The following is a 22,291-nucleotide window of genomic DNA, read 5'->3' on the forward strand; positions in this document are numbered from 1 at the left end:
ATTGCTTTTGAAAATTGTCCAATTAAGGGAAAGGATTTTAACAAACCTATTTATGAGAAGGAAATGTGGGCAGTACTACATGCCCTGAAGCAATGGTGTCCTTACCTAATGGGAAGACATTTCAAGGTAAAAGCAGATCATCATAGTCTTAAATAGTTCTTGGAACAAAGATTATCTTCAAAAGAGCAACAAAAATGGATCACAGAGATGTTAGGTTATGATTTTGAGATCATCTATAGAAAAGAGAAGCAAAATGTTGTTGCAGATGCACTCTCAAGAAGAGATGAGCATGTGGTGGCATTGCTTTGTGTCATCTCTATTATTCAACTTGGTTCGATAACTAAAGCAAGGGAGGAATGGGAGAATGACAAAGAAGTTCAAACTCTCATTCAAAAGTTGCAGCAAGATCAAAGTGCTTCTAATACATTTATCTGGAAAAATGATTCCCTATGGTACAAAGATCGTTTATATCTACGTAGGAACACCTGACTTAAACAAAAAGTTCTTTTGGAATTGCACACCTCTCCTATAGGACGGCACTCAAGATTTTTAAAAACTTACCACAGGGTCAAGAAGGAATTTTTTGGGATGGCCTTAATCGGATATTCAAAAGTTTGTGGAAAAATGTTTGGTTTGCCAACAAAATAAAGTTGAGACAATTAAGATCCCGGGTCGTTTACAACCATTAGCCATTCCAAGTCAGCACTAGGAGGAGGTATCGATGGATTTTATCACACGTCTACCCAAGTCCAAAGAAAAGAGTGTCATTAAGGTGGTAGTTGATAAACTTACCAAGTATGCACATTTTTGTGCATTATCTCATCATTTCAAAGGCAGTACAGTCACCTCCGCATTTGTCGAAACAGTTCAAAAGCTACATGGAAACCCAAAGATTACTGTAAGTGATAGAGATCCTATTTTCACTGGAAATTTTCGAACATAATTATTTTCTTGTCATGGTTCTCAATTAGCTCATAGCTCATTTTATCATCCTCAATTTGATGGGAGAACTGAGATAGTGAACAAATGCTTGGAAGGATATCTTTGTTGCTTTGTATCTAATAAAGAAACACAATGGATCAAGTAGTTACCTCTAGTTGAATGGTGGTATAACACTTCCTTCCATACCTCAACAAAAATGACCCCATCTATAGCACTTTATGGATATCATCTATCGTCCATCACATCGTCTTTAAGAGATAATTCTAAGGTTCAAGCAGTGGAAGATCACATCGACCATCAATAAATTCTCCAACCCTTAAAGGATTACCTGACTCTATCGTAGAATCGAATGAAGCAACAGGCAAATCAACATCGCAGTGAAAGAAGTTTTGATGTGGGTGATTGGGTATTATTACGCTAACAACCATACAAACAAATGTCCCTCAAGTAAGCTAAGAAGGATAATAAATTATCAACCAAGTACTATGGCCCTTACAAGGTGTTGCAAAAGATTGGTACTGTGGCATACAAATTGGAGTTGCCTGATCTTCGCGAGTACACCTAGTTTTCCATGCTTCATGCTTAAAGAATGTAATTAGTAACAAGATCTCAGTTCAAACTATATTGCCAAAACTTGAAGAGGAAGGAAAAGTCATATTAGAGCTTGAAGCAATGACAAAACAAGAATATGGCAACCACGAAATCGACCAATTTCAAAATATCTCATTAAGTGGAAGAACTTACTTGTTGAAGATTCCACATGGGAGGATGAGTATTTTATACAAAAGCATCTAAAACTGCTCAAGCGTTAAGGACAACACTTCTTTTTAAGGAGAGGGGGACGTTAGGTCCCTATAATACTAGTTTAGCCCCCATATTGTTATTGTTGTGCCCCATAGAAGCCCACTATTGTCATTGTTGTGCTCTTACATTATTATTGTTATGTAGTCCCTAATTATATTTTGGCCCTTTAGACTCCTATATATACCAAGGAGTTTTTGTCATTTGAATCATCCCAGAATTGTTCATTTATGTGATTTAAAGGGATATTGCTCCCTCAAAGTGGCTTATTATCTAGTCGCTGATCTATCTTTTCTGATGTTTTTGTGCTATTTTTGATCTAGATACATAACTTATGAGCAGGAAGCAGAGATCTGTCACACTCAACATTGCAAAGGCCAAGTATATTGCAGCTAATTTGGCAAGTTGTGAAACAGTGTGGCTTTGAAATCTACTTGCAAGATTGTTTGATCTGGTGCAGAAGACGACCGTGATGACAGGTTGAAGCACATTGAGTACCACTATATCTGAGACATGGTACAGAAGAGACAAATGAGGCTCCTATGCATTTCTACAATCGAGCAAAATGTTGGCATTCTCACAAAGCCTTTGTCCCATGTTGAAGTTTGTATACTTCAGGGACAAGCTTAGATTAGTTGAGAATGCTTCCCTCAATTAGAGGGAGTGTTGATGTTGTAGCATCAATGGGCAGACATTCTCCCTAGGTCAAGATATTGACAGGTCAAAGGTATTGACCAGGGGCCATGTAACATGGCTTAGGAGAATGGCCCAGAGTGCATCAAGGTCTAGAGTGCTCCCCCAAATTGACAAGAGGTACTTGGTTAGTGGGTAGATTGAGTGCCTTCCGCATCAAGCAAGTGTATTAACATTCAATTAGCATGCAGGAATGGTGATTTCCAAGGGCTTCACCACAGGTCTCAGGTGTTGACCAAGTTCCAAGTGACGACTTGGATAATTGGTGACCCAGGACTAGCCTTGACCCCAGAATACCAAAAAGTATTTGGCCAGTGGGACCCTAGAAGGCCTTGGCCAATGGGTGATTAGATCCATTTGCAAAGGAGAGTTGACTAGTAAGCAACTAGATCCCTTAGCATGATGTTGATGCAAGATGTTTTCCACATGAAGTGGATGGATACATTACACAACAAGCTCATTCAATCTTTTCCTTGGATGGAGAAACTGTTCAGCAAAGAAGACATCTGAGAAATTCAAAATTGAAAACCTCCCTATCCAAGAGGGAGTGTTGATTTTTGGTGGCTACAGTCGATATTCAACTCAACCCTTGAAAAGAAAATCAAAAGAACAAATTTAAAATTAAATTTTGAATTTAGTTTGCCTCCAAAAGGCAAGTCGACCCTCTATAAGGATAAGTTGGCCCAAATAAAGGTCGTGCCCCTTGGGCACCACAAGACCTCTATAAAAGAGACACTTAGCGTCCATTAATTGACACAACAATTTGGATCAATCATCACATCCACATTCTTTTGTTCGCATGCAAAGAGGAATACTTTTGGGCAGAGTTTAACATGGACAAGGTTTTGCTTGTAAGAGGCTGAATGGACTCAAATATGGAGACCTTGTTTCTATGGAAGAAGGGCCAAAATCTGGTTTCTGTGGAAGGACGAAAGTTCAAGAAGGATCTTATCTCTATAAAGGTATTTTATCTTTGTGGAAGGGTCAAAGCCCTAGAAGATTCGAGACCTTATCTTTTTGTGAAGGGTTGAAGCCCTACAGGAGGCCAAGAGCCTCAGTGTTGTAAACAGAAGGGAGCAAGACCTAGATTGAGGAGTTTTGAGGTTTGTTTTGTTCACATCCATAATTGTTGGATAAGTAGACCTAGATTGACTTGTGAATATCGAAATGTACCTTTGAAGAACTGAAGAATTTCTCCTAGAAAAGAATGTTGGGTTTCCTCCAGAGATTGGGTTTCCTAAGTGAAAAAATTCTCTCTGTGTACTTGGTTGACCCTTTATAATTCTACTATTAGTATTGCATTAAGGTTGAGATTTCTATGTATAATTGCTTAATGATGAATGTGACATAAGTGAACTTGTTTAAGAAATCATTGGAAGTAATTATCAGATTAAAAGATCATGAAACATCAACAATCTTGCCCCAAAAAGGGGAACATGAATGAAGTTCCAACAATTATTTTAAGCATAGGTTGATCTTAAGCATAAGCAATGCTAGCTAACCAATTTAAACAAACTCTCCTTTGAATTTTGAAGATGTTAATGACCCATGCTAATAAGACAAAATAACGGAGCCCTGCAACATTTATATAAAACTATAGTTAAAAAATTGTTAATGACACAAACCACAACCATACAAATTACAGATAAACAGCTCAGATACAACCTAACCAAGTGTAAAGAACTGGCTTGTAGGGGAAAAACTACCAGCAGGGGGTGTAGTATGTTTCCATCTTGAAAAACGCATCTGTGCAAACTAGGAGGTTTACTTCATCTTCGAATACATAGGGTCAAACACATTGTAGAATACTGGTTTTCTTAATTCATAATCCCTCTCAAGTTTTCTTAGCTATTATATGTGACAAGGAACCATTTGTCACAACTGTTTCTAACCCCTACAAATGGGAACAACTGAAGAAAAAGGCATTTCTTGGGTCTTTTCTGTTTATTGCCCATTTTTTCTCAAGGACGGGACCTCCCATCCTGGTTCTGATAATTAAGGCTCTAAATAGATCTAGAGAATGGTGCATAGATAAGGATAAAACATATGAGATACAACATGGTTTGGTTGGTGTACCATTAATTACTCATACTCATACTAGTTGGTGTACCATTAATTACTCATACTAGTGACTCTGACTCAGATAGTGACGCTCCTATTGATAGTCTTGACTCTAGATACTGGTTGGTGTGCCATTGGTTACTCATAGGAGTACATCCGACTCGGATAGTGACACTCCTATTGATAGTCTTGACTCTAGATACTGATGACCTCATATGAAGTATTCAACTCATGACTCTTTACTATTTTTGAGTAATTTCAATTTACTATTTCACACTTGAGTACCTCTTATTTTGCTTAGTACTATTTAAAATGGCGAATAATGAATCTCATTCAGTGTATTTCATTTATAAATTTGAATTGTGTTTATATCGTTTAAAAATTTGAGTTCAGTAATTACAATGCACAATAATGAATTTGTATAAGAAACAGGATGAATTGTTCTTGTTGGGATATTTATTTTTATTTTTATATGTTTATGATTATAATTTTAGAAACGAGGACCCCTATGTCTCCACATCCCCCATGAATTTCCCTAAAAATCAGGGGGTGTCTCCACACGTCCCCCTTGTGCATTTCAACAATCTTGTGCTCCCACATCCCAGAAACTTGGCAGAGGATTGCATATCAGCACCCACCTGTGGAGCTCAATGCACTTATTATGAATTAATGAAAAAAATTATGCATCGTTGGTAAGAATTAGGTACACACATTCCCATATGCAATGTTTATGAGATGGAGAGTGATAGCAGTGACAAAAGGTTTAAAAACTTAAAAGAACATCAATATGGAAAAGATCGGCCATGCATCATTAGATACCATGGGGCTAAGAAGCAAAACCAAAACAGCTCGTATCAAAATAGCACAGGTGGTAAAGTCTGAGAAACCCATATGTTGTTGTTGATCGAACACATCCTATGGGTGTGGATTTAGTATCATTTTGAGGCCATATCTGTTGACAAGATTTTCAATGATGAAAGTTTTAGTAAGATAAATAAAGTTCATTATCAATGTCACTAGAGGGGGCATCATAAAGGGGGAAGCTTTGGTGTGACAACTTGAATATTGTATTGTTTCACACACAACACTTATATGTATTTACAAAAGCACTTCTAGAAGACGAGTTAATGAAGCATAAGGAGGTTAGGAAGGCTTTCTGTGTGGTTAGTGCCAGAGTTAGAGGTGAAAAGAAAATGAAGATGGCCAGTGTCACAACAACATCTGACGATGACTTGGATACAAAGTTGCTTCATGCAATGTTTACTAAAGGATTTATTGAACATATATTTACAACGTTTATAAACCTAAAGAATGTTGATTTTGAAGTAAAGCAAAGAGCCGGGAAAGTAGAGCCAACACCTAAAAGCATAACTCATTCAATGTCAATTGGCCAACACCTAAAAACATAACTCAGTCAAGAGGATTCCAGGGTTTATACATTTATAGAGTAAGTTTGTAAAAGCATTTCACTTACTGATCTAACAACAAAAATGGTCAATTCCATTTGATAAAGGCAGTGGAAGCTACAGTTCAGTCCATAAAAAAGGCAATAGCATCCAACCCAGTTTTAGAATTTACAGATTTCCCACAAACTTTTCTCATTATTATGTGATATTTCAGAATCCACAGTTTATCCATGAAAGCGGGAAGTGAAAAAAAACTCTTGCGTTCTTGGTAAGGATGTGTTGGTTCTCATGCATTCAATCACCAAGTTTATGCAATAATACTTGGTGTCAGCACATCATCATCAAGAGAGGCCACCAAAGCCTCAAGTACTCCTAACCCAAAAACAATTATCCATGCAACAAGCCAAGTGGGTAAGCAATTTACAAGGTTCTTATTTTTTACCATAAGAACAAGATTAATAATGTTGTCACAAACTATATTTGATGGTCATAATTACAAGCTATTTTTAAGGCTAAACCTGAATGGAAAGAGGAGATATTGTGTCTATGGTAAGGATGTGTTGATTCTCATGCATTCAATCAAACAGTTCAGGCAATAATAGTTCGGTCAGCGAATCACCATCAAGACAAACAACCAAAGCCTCAAGTACTCTTAACCCAGAAACCTTTATTCAAGCAACAGGCCAATTGGGTAAGCCACTTACAAGGGTTTTATATTTCACAACAAGAACAAGATTGATAATGTTGTCAAAGACTCTATTAGAATGGAAGAATTGTAAGCTATTTTTATGGTTGGGCCAGGAAGGAAAGAGGAGATGTTGATAGAATATGCCAATGATCCAAAAGTTGCCTCTATGTTGCTAAATAAAGATTAAAGCACACACAGGAACAAGGGTTTTTTCTGGGGTGACATCATCCAATACAAGAATTGGTTGTAACTTGTACCTAACTCCAAATTCAAAGAAAATGCACTTGGAGAATATCATTCTTGACTTGTTTGACATGTAGGATTTTTAGGAATATATTTCAGCATAAGGGCAAATTCTTTTGGGAAGAGATGAAAATAGATATCAGAAATTTTGAAGCTTCTTGTGAGGTTAGAACAAGACATAAATAACAAAAATCCCAGCAAGACTTCAGTCATTGCCCATTTCAGATCAGAAATGGGAATTGATCAATAATGATTTTATAATAGGGTTGCCTAGTGACGTAAGGAAAAATTTGACTTTTGTGGTCGTTGATCCATTCACCGAGTGTGCTCAATCCATTTCTTTGGATATTTGAAATTTCGGAAAGCTATCTCACAACAAAAACAGACCAAAAAGCCGGTTGACCAAAAATATTCAAATTTTAAAGAAAAACATACAGATTCATATGCATCCACATGAATCCAAAACCATTTAATACACAAATATGCAATAGTTCTCATTTATATAGGAAGTAAGAAGGCACATTAGGAAAAATAACATTTAGTGCAATACATCTCTGAGTCTGAACCAAGAATACATCAACAAAGAGACTCTAGATGGCCTCTAGCATCAAACCAAATCATGCTACAGCCTATAATAAATACCTACATATCATCAAAATCATTGCCTATATCAAGATCCTCGTATATCACCCTCTAAGCATTAAAACAAGATAGAAAAAGCTTAACATGTCAAATCGAGATTTTGTTTGAGTGATGGGTACATACTAGGGTCATGATAGAGGAGTTCAACAATCAATGCCACTAACATTAAGGTACATAGAGGGCTTGGTGCTCCTAATTAAATGTTGGTTCCATACCCTCGTACACAATAGAATCAAATCGAAACATCGCAATCCCCCCAATCCGGAAATCCTAAAAACTGTTAAGTCTGCTAAATTTTGAGTAGGATCTAAAATGTGACTTTCTCCATATGAAATCCAATGAGGTTGGAACCACTCTCAAACATCCTGAAACAATTGGTAATGTTAAAAGTTTAAGTAGGACCCTGGTGTTCAGTATTAGGCTGCATTGTACAAAACCGACCGGCTTTGTACTGAACCAACCTTTTCCGATTTTGTGCTACAACTAAGACCAGTTTAGGTATCAAAATGATCAGCCTGGCCAATTCCACCAGTTCCAACATGCAATGTTACACCCACAACCACTTTGAAATAAAGCAGTGGAAATGCAGAATCTTCTTCTTTTTATGACTAGAGGAATCAGCAACTAGGCCAGTTCATACCCGCGTGACACAAGGACAATTCCGACTACTACCACTATAACCTCTAGGTGCCTGCGTACACCCTTTCCACAAACACAAGAAATCAGGAGGGTTTGAATCTTGAATCTCTTGGAACATAACAGTACATTATCACGACAACCACCGATCAAATTGGCCCCCGAAGGCTATGGAAATGGAAAATCATTGGTCCAAATCAAAATCCCCACATTTTCACCTTTTTAGAATTCAATATGTTCCAAATTTTGGGATCCATTTCCTGTCTTCATGGATGCAGAACAAATTGTGGATTTGCCAAGGTTTAGTGTGGAATGGTTTTGAAACTAAATAGACACCAACTCAGTGGACACCCTTATAGATTTTCCATGAGATTCTGCAACTGTTATGATGAACAATCTGAAACTAATTTCTTTTCACCAATACACATAATTTCTCTACTCTAGATAAGCAGTAGAATAAAACACAGAGAAATAGAAATACAGTCACACAATAACACAATAATTTTCTTAGGAAACCCAACTGGGAAAACCCAATTCTTGTAGTAGAATCTATTGATTGAGTTCACGCAATAGATATCTTTACAAGACAATATTGTTTCACTATAAAATAAACTTGTTCTCACTGCTAATGCTTAGCTTGAAACACCCTGCAAGCAACCCGACCCAGCTCCTATTTCCTTGCGCAATCTCTACCCCCAATTTCTATCACATGAAATCTCCTATTTTCTAGCACAATAATGGCCCCTATTATTTAGGAATTTCTGCCTAAATCCTAGTGCAGACTTGCAATAGAAATATCTCTCCATCTCAATGTATGGCTTCTCCAAAGTAAGCTCTCTCTACAACAAGCTCTCCTCACACAAACTTGTGCAAACAATAATGATACAAAGATGTGCCTTCGTCCTCCTTTTAAGCAATTCAATCATGCTATATCTGGCAAGTGCGAATTTAGAACACGTGGAGTTCGACTTGTTAACTGAATCAATTGCTAGTGTAACACATCCTTGCTTCAATCAAGATTGACGCTCTCCAACTCATCCTCTTCTAAATTAGAATTGGCAATTGGAAGTCTTCTTAACTATCCCTCCAATTCTGCACATGAATTAACTTTCTAGATGAACTCGTCCTATCGCCACAAAATCGTCCATGCTAAAGGAAAGATTGATCGTGGTCTTTCTTGACTAAGGCATGAGTCAAGAAGACCTTCTCTTGCTACTATTTTCAACACTCCCTCTTAGCGAGGAAGGGATTTTGTACAACTCCCAACTCATCTTTGAAATGGACAAAACTGCTTCTTGCTAATCCAACTTTGGGCATGAATTAACTTGTTCCATGAACTCATCCTATTACCACAAACTCATCCATGCTAAAGGAAAGACTGACCGTGGTCTTTCTTGACTAAGGCACGAGTCAAGAAGACCTTCTCTCACTACTATTTTCAACACTCCCACTAAGCGAAGAAGGGATTATGTACAACTCCCAACTTATCTCTAGAATGGACAAAATTGTTTCTTGCCAATGCCTTGGTCAAGATTTCTATTGTCTGCTCCTTTGTTGGAATGTATCTCTTTCAGCACACAATCTCTGAGATGATGATACTTGATCTCGATATGCTTTGAGTGATCATGAAACACTGGATTCTCAGAGAGCTGGATGCAACTCTGATTATCACAGTGTATCACAATAAGCTCCATCCTCTCTCTGAAAAGTCCCAGAAGTTACTTCCTCATCCAAATAGCTTTGCACGCGACCAAATTAGTATCCATGTACTCGGCCTCTGTTGAACTGAGTGCAACTGATCTATGCTTCTTGTTGTACCAGGAAACAATCGTTGACCCAATGTTGAAGACGCAACCTGAAGTACTCTTGCAAACTGTGGAGCACCCTGCCCAATCTGCATTTGTGAAGCCCTCAAGCCTCACTCCATCAACCTATCTGTACCATAATCCATAATTTGTTGTGCCTCTGAGATACCTCAAAACATGCTTCACAACAACCCAATGAACTTTGGTCGGCTCCATCATGAACTAACTCAGTTGGTTCACTGCAAAACAAATATCAGGTCATGTGTTGACCAAATACATCAACGACCCAATGAGTTGCCTGTATATATTGTAGCATCTACTCGCTCTGCTCTATTAACATCCACCTTCCTCTAGTTTGTGACTAGAGGCATGGCCATGGGCTTGCAATCCTGCATATTAAATCTCCTGAGAATCTCTTGCGTGTAGTTGCCCTATCCCAATAAGATCTCACCATCACCCTACCAAACCTCAAATCCAAGGAAACAGTGTAGAAGCCCTATATCCTTCATCTCAAACTCCCTTACAAGGTTTTCCTTGCAATCCTGGATTAGGTTGTCCTCTCCAGTCAATATAAGGTCGTCAATGAGCAGAGGCCCTCCAACCACAATGTAGTACAGTTTGAGATCCACCTCACTCTTAGTGAAGCCCAATCCTCGAAGGTAGTTGTCAATACGAGTGTATTGTGCTGTTGATGCCTGCTTGAGCCCATAAAGAGATCTCTTCAACCTGCAAACATGTATGTGTGTCTCTGTTGGATTGCTTAAACCCCTCTGGCTACTCCAAATCAATCTCCTCTTCAACCACTCCATTGAGGAATGTTGTCTTCACATCCATCTAGTGGTTCTTCCAGTGCATTTGTGTTGTAAGTTCCAGAATTGTCCTAATGGATGAATATCGTGCTACTGGGGCAAACGTCTCTTCATAGTATATGCCCTCAACCTATGAGAAGCCCTTGGCCACAACCATGGCCTTGTACTTCTCCACACTCCCATCTGCTCCATGCTTCACCTTGTACACCCCTCTCGAACCAACTACTGATTTTCCCTGAAAGTGGTGGCATAATCTCCCAAACATCGTTCATGATGGAGGAATATTCCTCCACCATGGCATCTCGCCAAACCCGCTAAGAGGCTACCTCATCATAACAAGAAGGCTCTATGTCCAACAAATCTGTCATCAATGCCATATATCCGATGCACCTCTGTGGCTACTTGCTCTGCCTAACATGGTGCTAGGAGTCTCAACCTACTCCTAGGCCTCCTGAATCAACTTCTCATCCCACTTTGCTCTCTTCCTCCATGTGTTGGCCTACTCTCTTCTTAGTCTCTCCCCATCATCATATTGTTGTGCATTCTGTTGTGCAACCCTCTTGCCACCTAGTTAAAACTTGAGACTCAAACTATGATCCTAGTTGAGGCTCCTCCTTGGGAGCGAGTAGCTCCTCCTCAAGTACTCCTACCTGCTCTCGCTCTAAGGACTCCCTCAGAGCTTTGTCCTCCTTAAACCTCATGTTTTGCGGCTCGCCTGATAACTGTCTTTTTAAGTGATGGAATATCACCCTATACACTTGAGATGCCTCATTGTAGCCCACGAAGATGCCCTTCTCTGTTGTGGGCTCTAGTTTCTTCCTGCTACCTTTGGACACATGGCAATAAACTTTTGTGCCAAAGATACAGAAGTCTGAAACATCATGCTTCTTGCCTGTGAAAGCCTCCTCTGGCGTAACTCGTCCAAGCACCCTGTGTGGACTCATGTTCTGCATAAACACTGCATGTTCTACATAAATACTGCAGTGTTGCATGCCTCTGCCCACAAGAACATAGGCAGTCCCTGTTCATGCAACATGGCCTTGGCTGCTCCAACAATATTGTGGTTCTTCCTCTCAGCCACCTCATTCTGCTAAGGGTTGCGGGTCGTTATTAGCTCTCTCTTAATGCCCTCTTTCGCACACAACTCCTTGAAGGCATTGGAGACATTCTCTGCCATTGTCACTCCTCACTGTTGTGATCTTCTTCCTAGATTGGTTTTCTTCCAAGGCCTTAAACTCCAAAACTTAGCTAAGACCACATCATTTTTCTTCATAAAAAACATCCAAGTCTTCCAAGAATAATAATCAATGAAAGTAACATAATACTTGTGTTTCATAAGTGATGGAGAAGAGAAGGGTCCACATACATCTGAATGCACTAGTTCCAAAACCCCTCTACCTCTATTGTCTCGGCCCCAGACAAATGACTTGGCATACTTGCCGAGCATGCACCCCTTGCACACTCTAGTCTTGTGAAGATTGATTAGGCCATTGTAGACATTGATGTGCCCATTGTCCAAGATTTCCTGAAAAGGAAAGTCAATAGACATCACATCAACTCAGGGGCAATCTCATAATTTCTCTCAAGACCAAATGAAGGCCCAGAAGGACCAATGCCATGGTGAGAGAATTTCAAATCGGTTGTAATGTTTTCTTATGATTGCAGCCATATCCACAAAGGTCCATTAAAGAAAAGGTAGGGCAAAAAATGTGCCTAAAAATAGTCCTTTTGCATCATTGGTCAGTGATCATCTTAGTGAAGAAGGAAAGCTTGTTCCACATGTGCACAGATTACCAAAAATTGAACGAGACTATTATGAATCAGCACCCTATCCCATGCAACGATGACTTATCAGAATAATTGCATGGGGCAGCCATGTTCACAAAGATTAGTTTATAGTATCATGAAATCAGCATAAGGAAAGCTAGCAGTACAACACTTCCTTTAAGGCTCATCATGACCACTTCAAGTTCAAGGTAAAGCCTTTTGGGTCACAAAATTCCCAGCTACCTTCCAAGGTACCATGAATCAAATATTTCCATTATATGTAAGGAAGTTTGTGCTCATATTCTTTGATGATATTTTATATCCAGGAAGAATACGCAAGAACATCAACATCATTTATGGATTATTTTAAATTCTTGTGAAAGAATTCACATTTTGCTAAAGAATCTAAGTCTGACTTTCCAAAAAGAGAATTTGTGTATTCAGGGCACATTATCAGCAAAGGAGTTGCGAAAGAACAGTCTGCTAAGATTTGTTAAATTTGGACAACTAGGTCCAAACTCCATGTTCTGATGCTCAGATTAAGAGGCTAATATTTTTGTTGGATTCCTCTTTCTGAGAGGTGTAAAATCCATATAAAAATAGTCTTAATCCGATGAGCAGAACTTATATTTTGAATTTATTATTCTTAATAAATTATATGTGCAAAGGTCAGCCAGTTTTGTAATGTAGGCTCACATGCCCAACAGATGTGTCACACACCCTCATTGATGGATATATATATATAAAGGAAAAGTTGGAGAGAATTTGATCACAAAAAAACAACTCACATCTTCCTCTCTCATCCTAAAAAGTATGAGCTACCTGGAGGACGAATTTCAGCCACACGTGGGAAGGACGAAAAGGATTTTTCTGCTGTTAGGGTTTCGCAGAAGTTTGACCAGCGTTGACTTTGGTCAACGCTTGGTCCAAACAAGCTGAAAACTTGTGGGAGGTTCGATTTTTGAAGGCCATACTACCTGGCACAAAAATCGAGGTCAAAGGGTTGACCGTTTTGCTGCTGCGTTGAATTTTAGCTTGCTGCCCCTGCGTTGACTTTTCAGGACAGCGTTGACTTTTGTAGAACTGACTTGGGTTGACTCATCTACTGGTTGGAGGGTTGTTGTGACACATGCTGGGCTGGCTGACCAAAGGAGACTTTGCTGGTTAAAGCATCCTGTTGACCGCCGAAACAAACACATACATTTTTCTTGTTTCTGATTTGTCTTTTGTAAGATCTGCTTATATGTTCTATCTGCATTTTGCTTATCTACTTGTATGATTGCTGTGAGAAAAGTGAAATTGCTCTTAGCATAGAACATCTACAAAACTTTACATGGTATCAGAGCTGAGGTGAAGACAAACTCTATCTATAGCAATCATCATCGAAGGAAATGGATTCCTCTAAGCTTGAATTCAGGGAGAATGACAAGCTGACTGGAAGTGATGACTTCCATGCCTGGAAGATGTTATTAGATCTCAAATTAGAAGATCATGATCTCCTAGATCATGTGACAGGGAAGATTCAAGAACCTCCATCAAATGCCTCTGCTGCTGTTAAACACAAGTATAAGAAGGGAGAAATCAGAGCAAAACTGCTGATCAGGGAATCCATAAATAAGAGTCTGGTTGCCTACATAGCTGAACTAGGCACATCCAAGGAGATGTATGACAAACTGATACTTATGTTCCGAGTAAACAATGTGAACCAAGTGCTATTCCTCAAGAACAAGTTGAAGAATATGAAGAAGGGCCGAGACAAGTCTATTCAAACTTTCTTTATGAAGTTGACCGAAACCCGGAACAATCTGCTAGCTATTGGGGAGACAATAGCTGATCGTGAGATGGTTCTCACCGCACTTGGAGGACTTCCATATGAATGGCAAGTATTCACAACTACCATTCTCAACAATAATACCATCCCTAACTTTGATGAGCTTCTGTCTAGATGTATGCAAGAAGAAACAAGGATGAAGGAATTTGATAATGAAAGAAATGCTGCCTATGTTGCTCATTCCCAAAAGAAGAACTCTGGTGGTTCCAAGGACAAAGGAAGGACTAAGACTCAAAAGAAGAAGGGTAAATGTTTCACCTGCCATAGGACTGGACACTATGCTAGAGAATGCCCCTTCCAGAAGAATTCTCCCGATAGTGACGACAACAACAACAACCGAAGGAATGGGAATCAAAGAAATGACAAATCCAAAGGAAAGAGGAAGGCTCACTTTGAAGGAAACCATCCACCTTCTAAAAGGACCAGAAATACCAGGTATGAGGAGTCTAATGTTGTTGATAAAAGAAATGAGTATATTCTAATATCTGCTCTCTCAGCTGCATCTCCGCCCGACACTATGGATGTCTGGCTAATCAATAGTGGTGCCTCAAGACACATCACCGGATTCAAGGAAGCACTTTCTGACATGGTTGAAAGGGATACTAATCTAGAAATTACCCTTGGGGATAATGCCACTTATCCTGTGAAAGGGACCGGGACTGTGACCCTCCACTTGTCTCAAGGACAAGTCCTCCATCTACAAGATGTACTCTATGTACCCAAATTGAAGAAGAACCTTGTGTCTGTATCTGCCATGGAAGACAAAGGATTCAATGTAACTTTCTCTGATGGAAAGGTACTCATGTGGAAGAAGAGCTTCAAGGAAGCTATCTCAATTGGTTTTAGAGTTGGTACACTCTACCAGGTTGGAGGGAGTCCGTTGGGAGCTATGACTTGTGATACTATCCGTCAAACCGAACTATGGCACCGAAGATTTGGACACCTTCATTACAAGGCTCTTCCCGAAGCAAGGAAGGTGGTGACAGGGATGCCTGATTTTGGAAATAATCATAAAGGTGTATGTAAGGGCTGTGCTGAAGGAAAACATACAAGGGGACCTTTCCCCTCAAGTGTCACAAAGACATCTGAGATATTGCAACTGGTCCATTCTGATCTTTCCGGTATGTTGCCTGTAACATCCCTGGGGGGATGTTCTTACTATATGACATTTACTGATGACTTCTCTCGCAAAACCTGGATATACTTCTTGAAGAAGAAGGATGAGGCTTTCATGTGGTTCCGTACCTTCAAAGCCTTGGTGGAAAATATGACCGGAAAGAAGATCAAGATTTTGAGGACTGACAATGGCACTGAATATGAGTCAAATGAGTTCAAAGACTTTTGCAGAGAAGCTGGCATTAAGAGGGAGACTACCACTGCATATACTCCTGAGCAGAATGGTGTTGCTGAACGCAAGAATAGGACTATTGTGGAAGCTGCCCGTGCCATGCTATGTGACCAGGGTCTTCCAAAGTTTCTATGGGGAGAAGCTGCAAATACTGCTGTGTACATTCAAAACCGATGCCCTCATTCCGCTTTGGACTCCAAAACTCCCGAAGAGGTTTTCTCTGGTAAGAAACCTGATGTCTCACATTTTAGAATTTTTGGATGTCCTGTCTATTTTCATGTGCCGAAAGAAAAGAGAAGTAAGCTGGATGCTACTGGGAAGAAAGGAATGTTTGTGGGCTACAGTGAGACTTCTAAGGCATATAGAGTCTATGTACCTGGTCAAAGGGAAGTAGAGATAAGCCATGATGTCACTTTTGACGAAGATGCTTCCTTGAAGAAAGTAGTAGATCTTCCTAGATCTGAAGAAAACCATGAAGAAAGACCTGGAAATCTGGAAGAACCCCAGGATGAGACTATGCCTGATGTTGAAGAGCCAATGGACCCTATTGATCCTTCCCCTTCTCTAGGAAAGAGGCCATCATGGCTCAGGGACACCCTCGAAGATGCTGAGGGTCATGCTGCCCCAAGGGGAACATTCCGAGAAAGCAAGAAGCCGTGTAGATACCAAGGGTATCTAGCTGCCATGAGTACTATTATACAATCTGAACCTGGATCTTTTGAAGAAGCCATCAAGCATCAAGTCTGGAAGGATGCTATGCATGAAGAATATGAGGCTATTATGAAGAATGATGTCTGGGATGTGGTCCCGAGACCGAAGGACAAATCTGTTGTCACCGCTAAATGGCTCTACAAGATTAAACATGGATCTGATGGGAGTGCTGAAAAGTTTAAGGCAAGATTTGTTGCCCGTGGCTTCTCTCAAAAGGAAGGAATTGACTATGACGATATATTTGCACCTGTGGCTCAATATACCACCATCCGATCCATCATAGCCCTTGCTGCTACGCAAGGATGGAGTCTTCATCAGATGGATGTCAAGACTGCTTTTCTGCATGGTGCAATAAAGGAAGAGGTGTATGTAGAACAACCTCTGGGATTTGAAGTTCAAGATCGAGACATTTATGTCTACAGGTTGAAGAAAGCCCTCTATGGGTTAAAGCAAGCACCCAGAGCTTGGTATGAGAGGATGGATAGTTACTTGATGAAGCTGGGCTTCACTCGAAGCAATGCTGATCCAAACCTTTACTTTAAGGTTGAGGAAGGAAAGCCTCTCATTCTAGTGCTGTATGTGGACGACCTCTTCCTGACAGGTGATGACCCTCTCATTCATCAATGTAAGAGGAAGCTTGCTGCTGAGTTCGAGATGAAAGACCTAGGACTGATGCACTATTTCCTAGGCCTGGAGGTCTGGCAGAGACCTGGAGAGATTTTCCTTTCTCAAGGAAAGTATATTGTGAAGCTTCTGGAAAGATTTGGGATGGTGGACTGTAAGTCCGTGTCGACACCAATGGAACTCAACTTTAAGAAGTTGAGTGGCAGCGCTGCAGGGCCTATCTTGGCCAATCCTACTGAGTATCGTCAACTCATAGGAGCTTTGATGTTCTTAGTGAACACCCGTCCGGACATATGTTTTGTAGTGAATACTTTGAGTCAACAGATGGTTGAGCCTCATCATTTTCACTGGGTTGGTGCCAAGAATCTTTTGAGATATCTTCGAGGCACGATAAACCATGGGCTGAGATACACTGCCGGGAGTGTGATACTCCGGGGATATACTGATGCCGATTGGGCTGGCAGTGTGGTGGATCGTAAGAGCACATCTGGATGCTGTTTCAATCTTGGTTCTGCTTCGATCTCATGGATGAGCAGGAAGCAGAAGTCGGTGGCTTTGAGCACCGTGGAGGCCGAATACATTGCTGCTAGTATGGCCTGTTGTGAAGCAGTTTGGTTGAGGAAGCTCTTTAGTGAGCTGTTCCAACATGTGCTAGATACCACTGTAATACTCTGTGATAATCAGAGTGGGATTCGTATGACTGAGAATCCTGTGTTCCACGACCGATCCAAGCATATTGATATCAGGTACCACTTTATCCGGGATATGGTACAGCGAGGCACCGTAAGGCTCGATCATATAGGAACTGATGAGCAGGTCGCGGATATTCTCACTAAGCCCCTGGGGAAGGTCAAGTTCCTAACCTTCCGTGAGAGTCTTGGTGTCGTGGAAAGACCCTATGATGTGGGTCCTGTTGGACAATGAGCTCTGGGAGCTCTGGGGGGCTTTGGGGATAGCTTCTCGGAGCTATAAGCACTCATAATGCTTCTGCCCCACCCTTGTGATTATTGAGCTGGTTCGCCACTCATTTAATCTGTGCTCCGTATGCATCCTACCCATTGAGTTCAGGGCTCATGGGAAGTACCTCTCATTTGGCCAATGAGGTGTGGAAAAGCTAGAGACTATTAGCAAAGACTGATGGACGCATCAGAGATTGCCGTACTCTCTATCTAGGATGCATGGTCCAACCACTTGATCTGGGATCAAGATTTGTGAGGTCTGGGACCTCTGGACTGATTATGTCAGTCGGGGAATGATGTCTTTGTGACTGACCCACTTCTGTTCTCAAATAAAGAAGCCAGCAAAGCAAGTTTCGGCGGGATGACTCACGATGTTAATTGCACTAATAGATGGAGTTCTCCCTAGTTGAGAGGGAGTGTTAAATTTGGACAACTAGGTCCAAACTCCATGTTCTGATGCTCAGATTAAGAGGCTAATATTTTTGTTGGATTCCTCTTTCTGAGAGGTGTAAAATCCATATAAAAATAGTCTTAATCCGATGAGCAGAACTTATATTTTGAATTTATTATTCTTAATAAATTATATGTGCAAAGGTCAGCCAGTTTTGTAATGTAGGCTCACATGCCCAACAGATGTGTCACACACCCTCATTGATGGATATATATATATAAAGGAAAAGTTGGAGAGAATTTGATCACAAAAAAACAACTCACATCTTCCTCTCTCATCCTAAAAAGTACGAGCTACCTGGAGGACGAATTTCAGCCACACGTGGGAAGGACGAAAAGGATTTTTCTGCTGTTAGGGTTTCGCAGAAGTTTGACCAGCGTTGACTTTGGTCAACGCTTGGTCCAAACAAGCTGAAAACTTGTGGGAGGTTCGATTTTTGAAGGCCATACTACCTGGCACAAAAATCGAGGTCAAAGGGTTGACCGTTTTGCTGCTGCGTTGAATTTTAGCTTGCTGCCCCTGCGTTGACTTTTCAGGACAGCGTTGACTTTTGTAGAACTGACTTGGGTTGACTCATCTACTGGTTGGAGGGTTGTTGTGACACATGCTGGGCTGGCTGACCAAAGGAGACTTTGCTGGTTAAAGCATCCTGTTGACCGCCGAAACAAACACATACATTTTTCTTGTTTCTGATTTGTCTTTTGTAAGATCTGCTTATATGTTCTATCTGCATTTTGCTTATCTACTTGTATGATTGCTGTGAGAAAAGTGAAATTGCTCTTAGCATAGAACATCTACAAAACTTTACAAGATTCAACCCATTCTTGATTTGCCAAAACATCTAAAAATGTAACTCAGTTAATACGATGCATCAATTTATGCAATTTCAACAGTTAGTTTTTTAAAAGGTTCAAAGAACTTATAGCCCCACTTATTTATCTAACAAAAAAGACCAGTTCCATGAACACATTTCATGAAAAAGGTAACAATATCCTAAATATCCTACCCAGTTTTAGCACTTACAGATAATTTGCAACTTTTTTCATAGAATATGATGCTTCAAGAACCAACATTGGGTCAGTCCTTGTGCAGAATCAACAGACTGTCACCCTTGAAAGCATGAAGCTAACAGGAAAATTAAAACCCGAGTATTTATGATAAGAAAATGTTTTCAATTGGGTTTATCTCAGGTAGTTGGGAGGAACTAAATCCAGTTCAAAGGATGCTTCCGATTGAACACGCTCAAGCATGATCTTCTAAGCCTTTGATAAGCCTTCCTATATCTAAGTAGTGAATCTTAAAATACTAATCTTCTCTTGGGATAGTATTCTTATCTTCTCTGACCTAACCTTCCTATCTTCTCCAGAATAACATCTTCGCTTGCTTGTCTATATTAGGGTTCTTATCTTTTTCAAAATCAGCATTCTTATCTTCTCCAAAATGATATTTTACATTATCTCTTCTAGGACTATTGTTAGAATTGTTCTTATCTTATCCTATGGTTATCTTGCCTAATTTTAGAGGGACAAGAATCTTTTAAACATGCTAATAACAAGGTTTAGAGCAATTTTGGGGAAGAATCCGTTCAATAGGTGAAAGAGATGGGTTCTAGAATGTCAGATTTATGCTTTTAGATTTTAATCTAGATTTTAGAATGTCAGATTTATGCTTTTAGCAATATTTTTTTTCAATTTCAGTTTTCTTCATAATTTCCGGTTAGCAGTTTCTTACCACAACACATTTATAGCTGATTTGTTTGCTGTAACTGTTTGGGTTCATAACACTGTGTGGGCACTGGGCTTGCAATGTTTCACAGCTTTGCCACAATAAAGAAGAGATGGGTTTCATCTTTCCATAGATCAAAAAAACAGTTTATTCTCACCAAAAAACCATTACAACCTTTTTTGGTTGACAAAATGTGGACAACCAGAATCCATAACTCAATATGTTGCTTGTTTCTTATGTTCAGGAGTGTGTTTTGATTTCATTTTGTTTTCATGCTATTTTTCCATCACAGCTGTTAGATTCTTAACACTTATTTTCCCATTTCCGTGGTCATGGAATATGGTATACTAAATGAAACCAGAAGTGACACCATGCCATCCATCCTCATTATAAAATCATTATAAATTTTCATATATAATATAATCATTCTCAATCAGGCCCAAAAAAACGAATTGGATTCTTCTTTTGGGAAATTGGTTATCTACTTTGTGATTTGTAAACTATTGAGCTTGAGGCACAACTTAATTGGCATAACGGTGTTTATGACACTATAAAAATAATGGAATCCTATTTGTATCGTGTTGATCAATAATTTGTACTATGTACCATATACCAAGCCAGTAGCTTGTGTAATGGCTTTTGGACTCTAGAGGCCATTTGGAGCCTCATTGATTATGTATTTTATTGCTAATATGTATTGCAATCAGTGTCATTTTCATATATTCACCCTTACATGGTATATATATAAGCAGACTCTGCATATTTTGTCACTAATGCTTTGGTATCTAAAAAATATGTGTTTTCATTAAAATTATCTATTTTTTAGTATGCCGAGTCATTGAAATCATATCATTCCAAGTTTGAGTTGACCCTCGACCAATTCCTGATCTAAGTCCGAGGTTCTCCAAACCAAGGTAGTTAATAGAAGTCTAGAGCAATATAGAAGCTATGTGGCAGATCTGCAATCATCTTGGCCAGGCCAGAGTGACTACATCTGGGTAAGTATTGGTACAACATCACTTACCATACCAGTATCCCTTCAAAGGCCCTGTATGGTTGGAATCCTCCTAAATTGATTGATTGGACCATTGAAGACACTCGTGTACTCATTCTATAAGATTTCCCAAAGGAAAATCAGCAGAGATTGCATCAATTCAAGAAGAATCTCGAAACTTCTCAGGATTCAATGAAGGCCCGGCAAAACCAGCACCACATTGAAAGAGAAGTTGGTGATTAGATTTTATTAAGATTGCAACATATCTTAGGGGGTTCCTTGAAGGGAAGGAAGAACAAAAAATTGCATCGAAGTACTACAGACCCTATAAAGTAAGACAAGTTGCATATGAGTCGCGTAACAGGCAACTCCTGTCCATACATTCCATGTTTCATGTCTCAATAAAGTTGATATCACAGGGTCCTAATCCATTGTTGCTGACATCAGCATTGGGATAAAATCAGCCAGGGCGGGGAAAAGCAATAAAAATCAAGAAAATATCAGTAAAAATCAACTAAAAAAATACAAGAGTCCAAAAAGTTTAAAGAACGAAGAAAAAAAAACCCAAAAACAAAACAAAACAAAATTCTTAAATCGCACCATCCGCAATCTGGTATTTTTCCAACGGTCACACAATTTTTTTGTGATATTCACGATAAAATTGCAACTTTTTCAGCATTGAAAAATACCAATTTTGACAGCCGATTTTTTTAGCTGGGCTGACAAGTCTCGAGATCATGATATTGTCAAAAGAGCTTGTTGCCACACAGAATGTCTAGGCACCGCGACAACTGCTCAAATCAGGGTTGTCACCCTTATCCCCAATCTCTCCGTTTAAGCTGTTTAATCCTACGGAAATAGAATGAAAGAACTAGTTGGGAACCAACCAGTTTGGGAGACAGGTTAAACAGAGAGGTTAGGGTTGTCACCCTTATCCCCAGTCTCTCCGTTTAAGCTGTTTAATCCTACAGAAATAGAATGAAAGAACTAGTTGGGAACCAACCAGTTTGGGAGACAGGTTAAACAGAGAGGTTGGGGATCAGGGTGACAGCCCCAATCTGGGTTGTTGTCACAGTGCCTAGACACTGTGCCACAACAGAGCTTACCCACTGAAAATATCTACCAGCAGAAAAGAAGACATGGGAAGGTCTAGAT

The 22,291-nt window shown here is 39.7% G+C and overlaps 1 protein-coding gene across 2 annotated transcripts in view; it reads right to left on the reverse strand.

Moving 5' to 3' along the window:
* The window catches only part of LOC149168831 (H/ACA ribonucleoprotein complex subunit 3-like protein), a 43,829-nt gene that overhangs the window by 20,505 nt on the left and 1,033 nt on the right, over positions 1-22,291 (reverse strand). The window lies entirely within an intron of this gene.

Source organism: Pinus tabuliformis, chromosome 4_2, assembly GCF_031772625.1.
Source record: "Pinus tabuliformis cultivar Carrire ecotype Pingquan chromosome 4_2, CPIR1, whole genome shotgun sequence".
Classification (NCBI taxonomy): Eukaryota; Viridiplantae; Streptophyta; class Pinopsida; order Pinales; family Pinaceae; genus Pinus; species Pinus tabuliformis.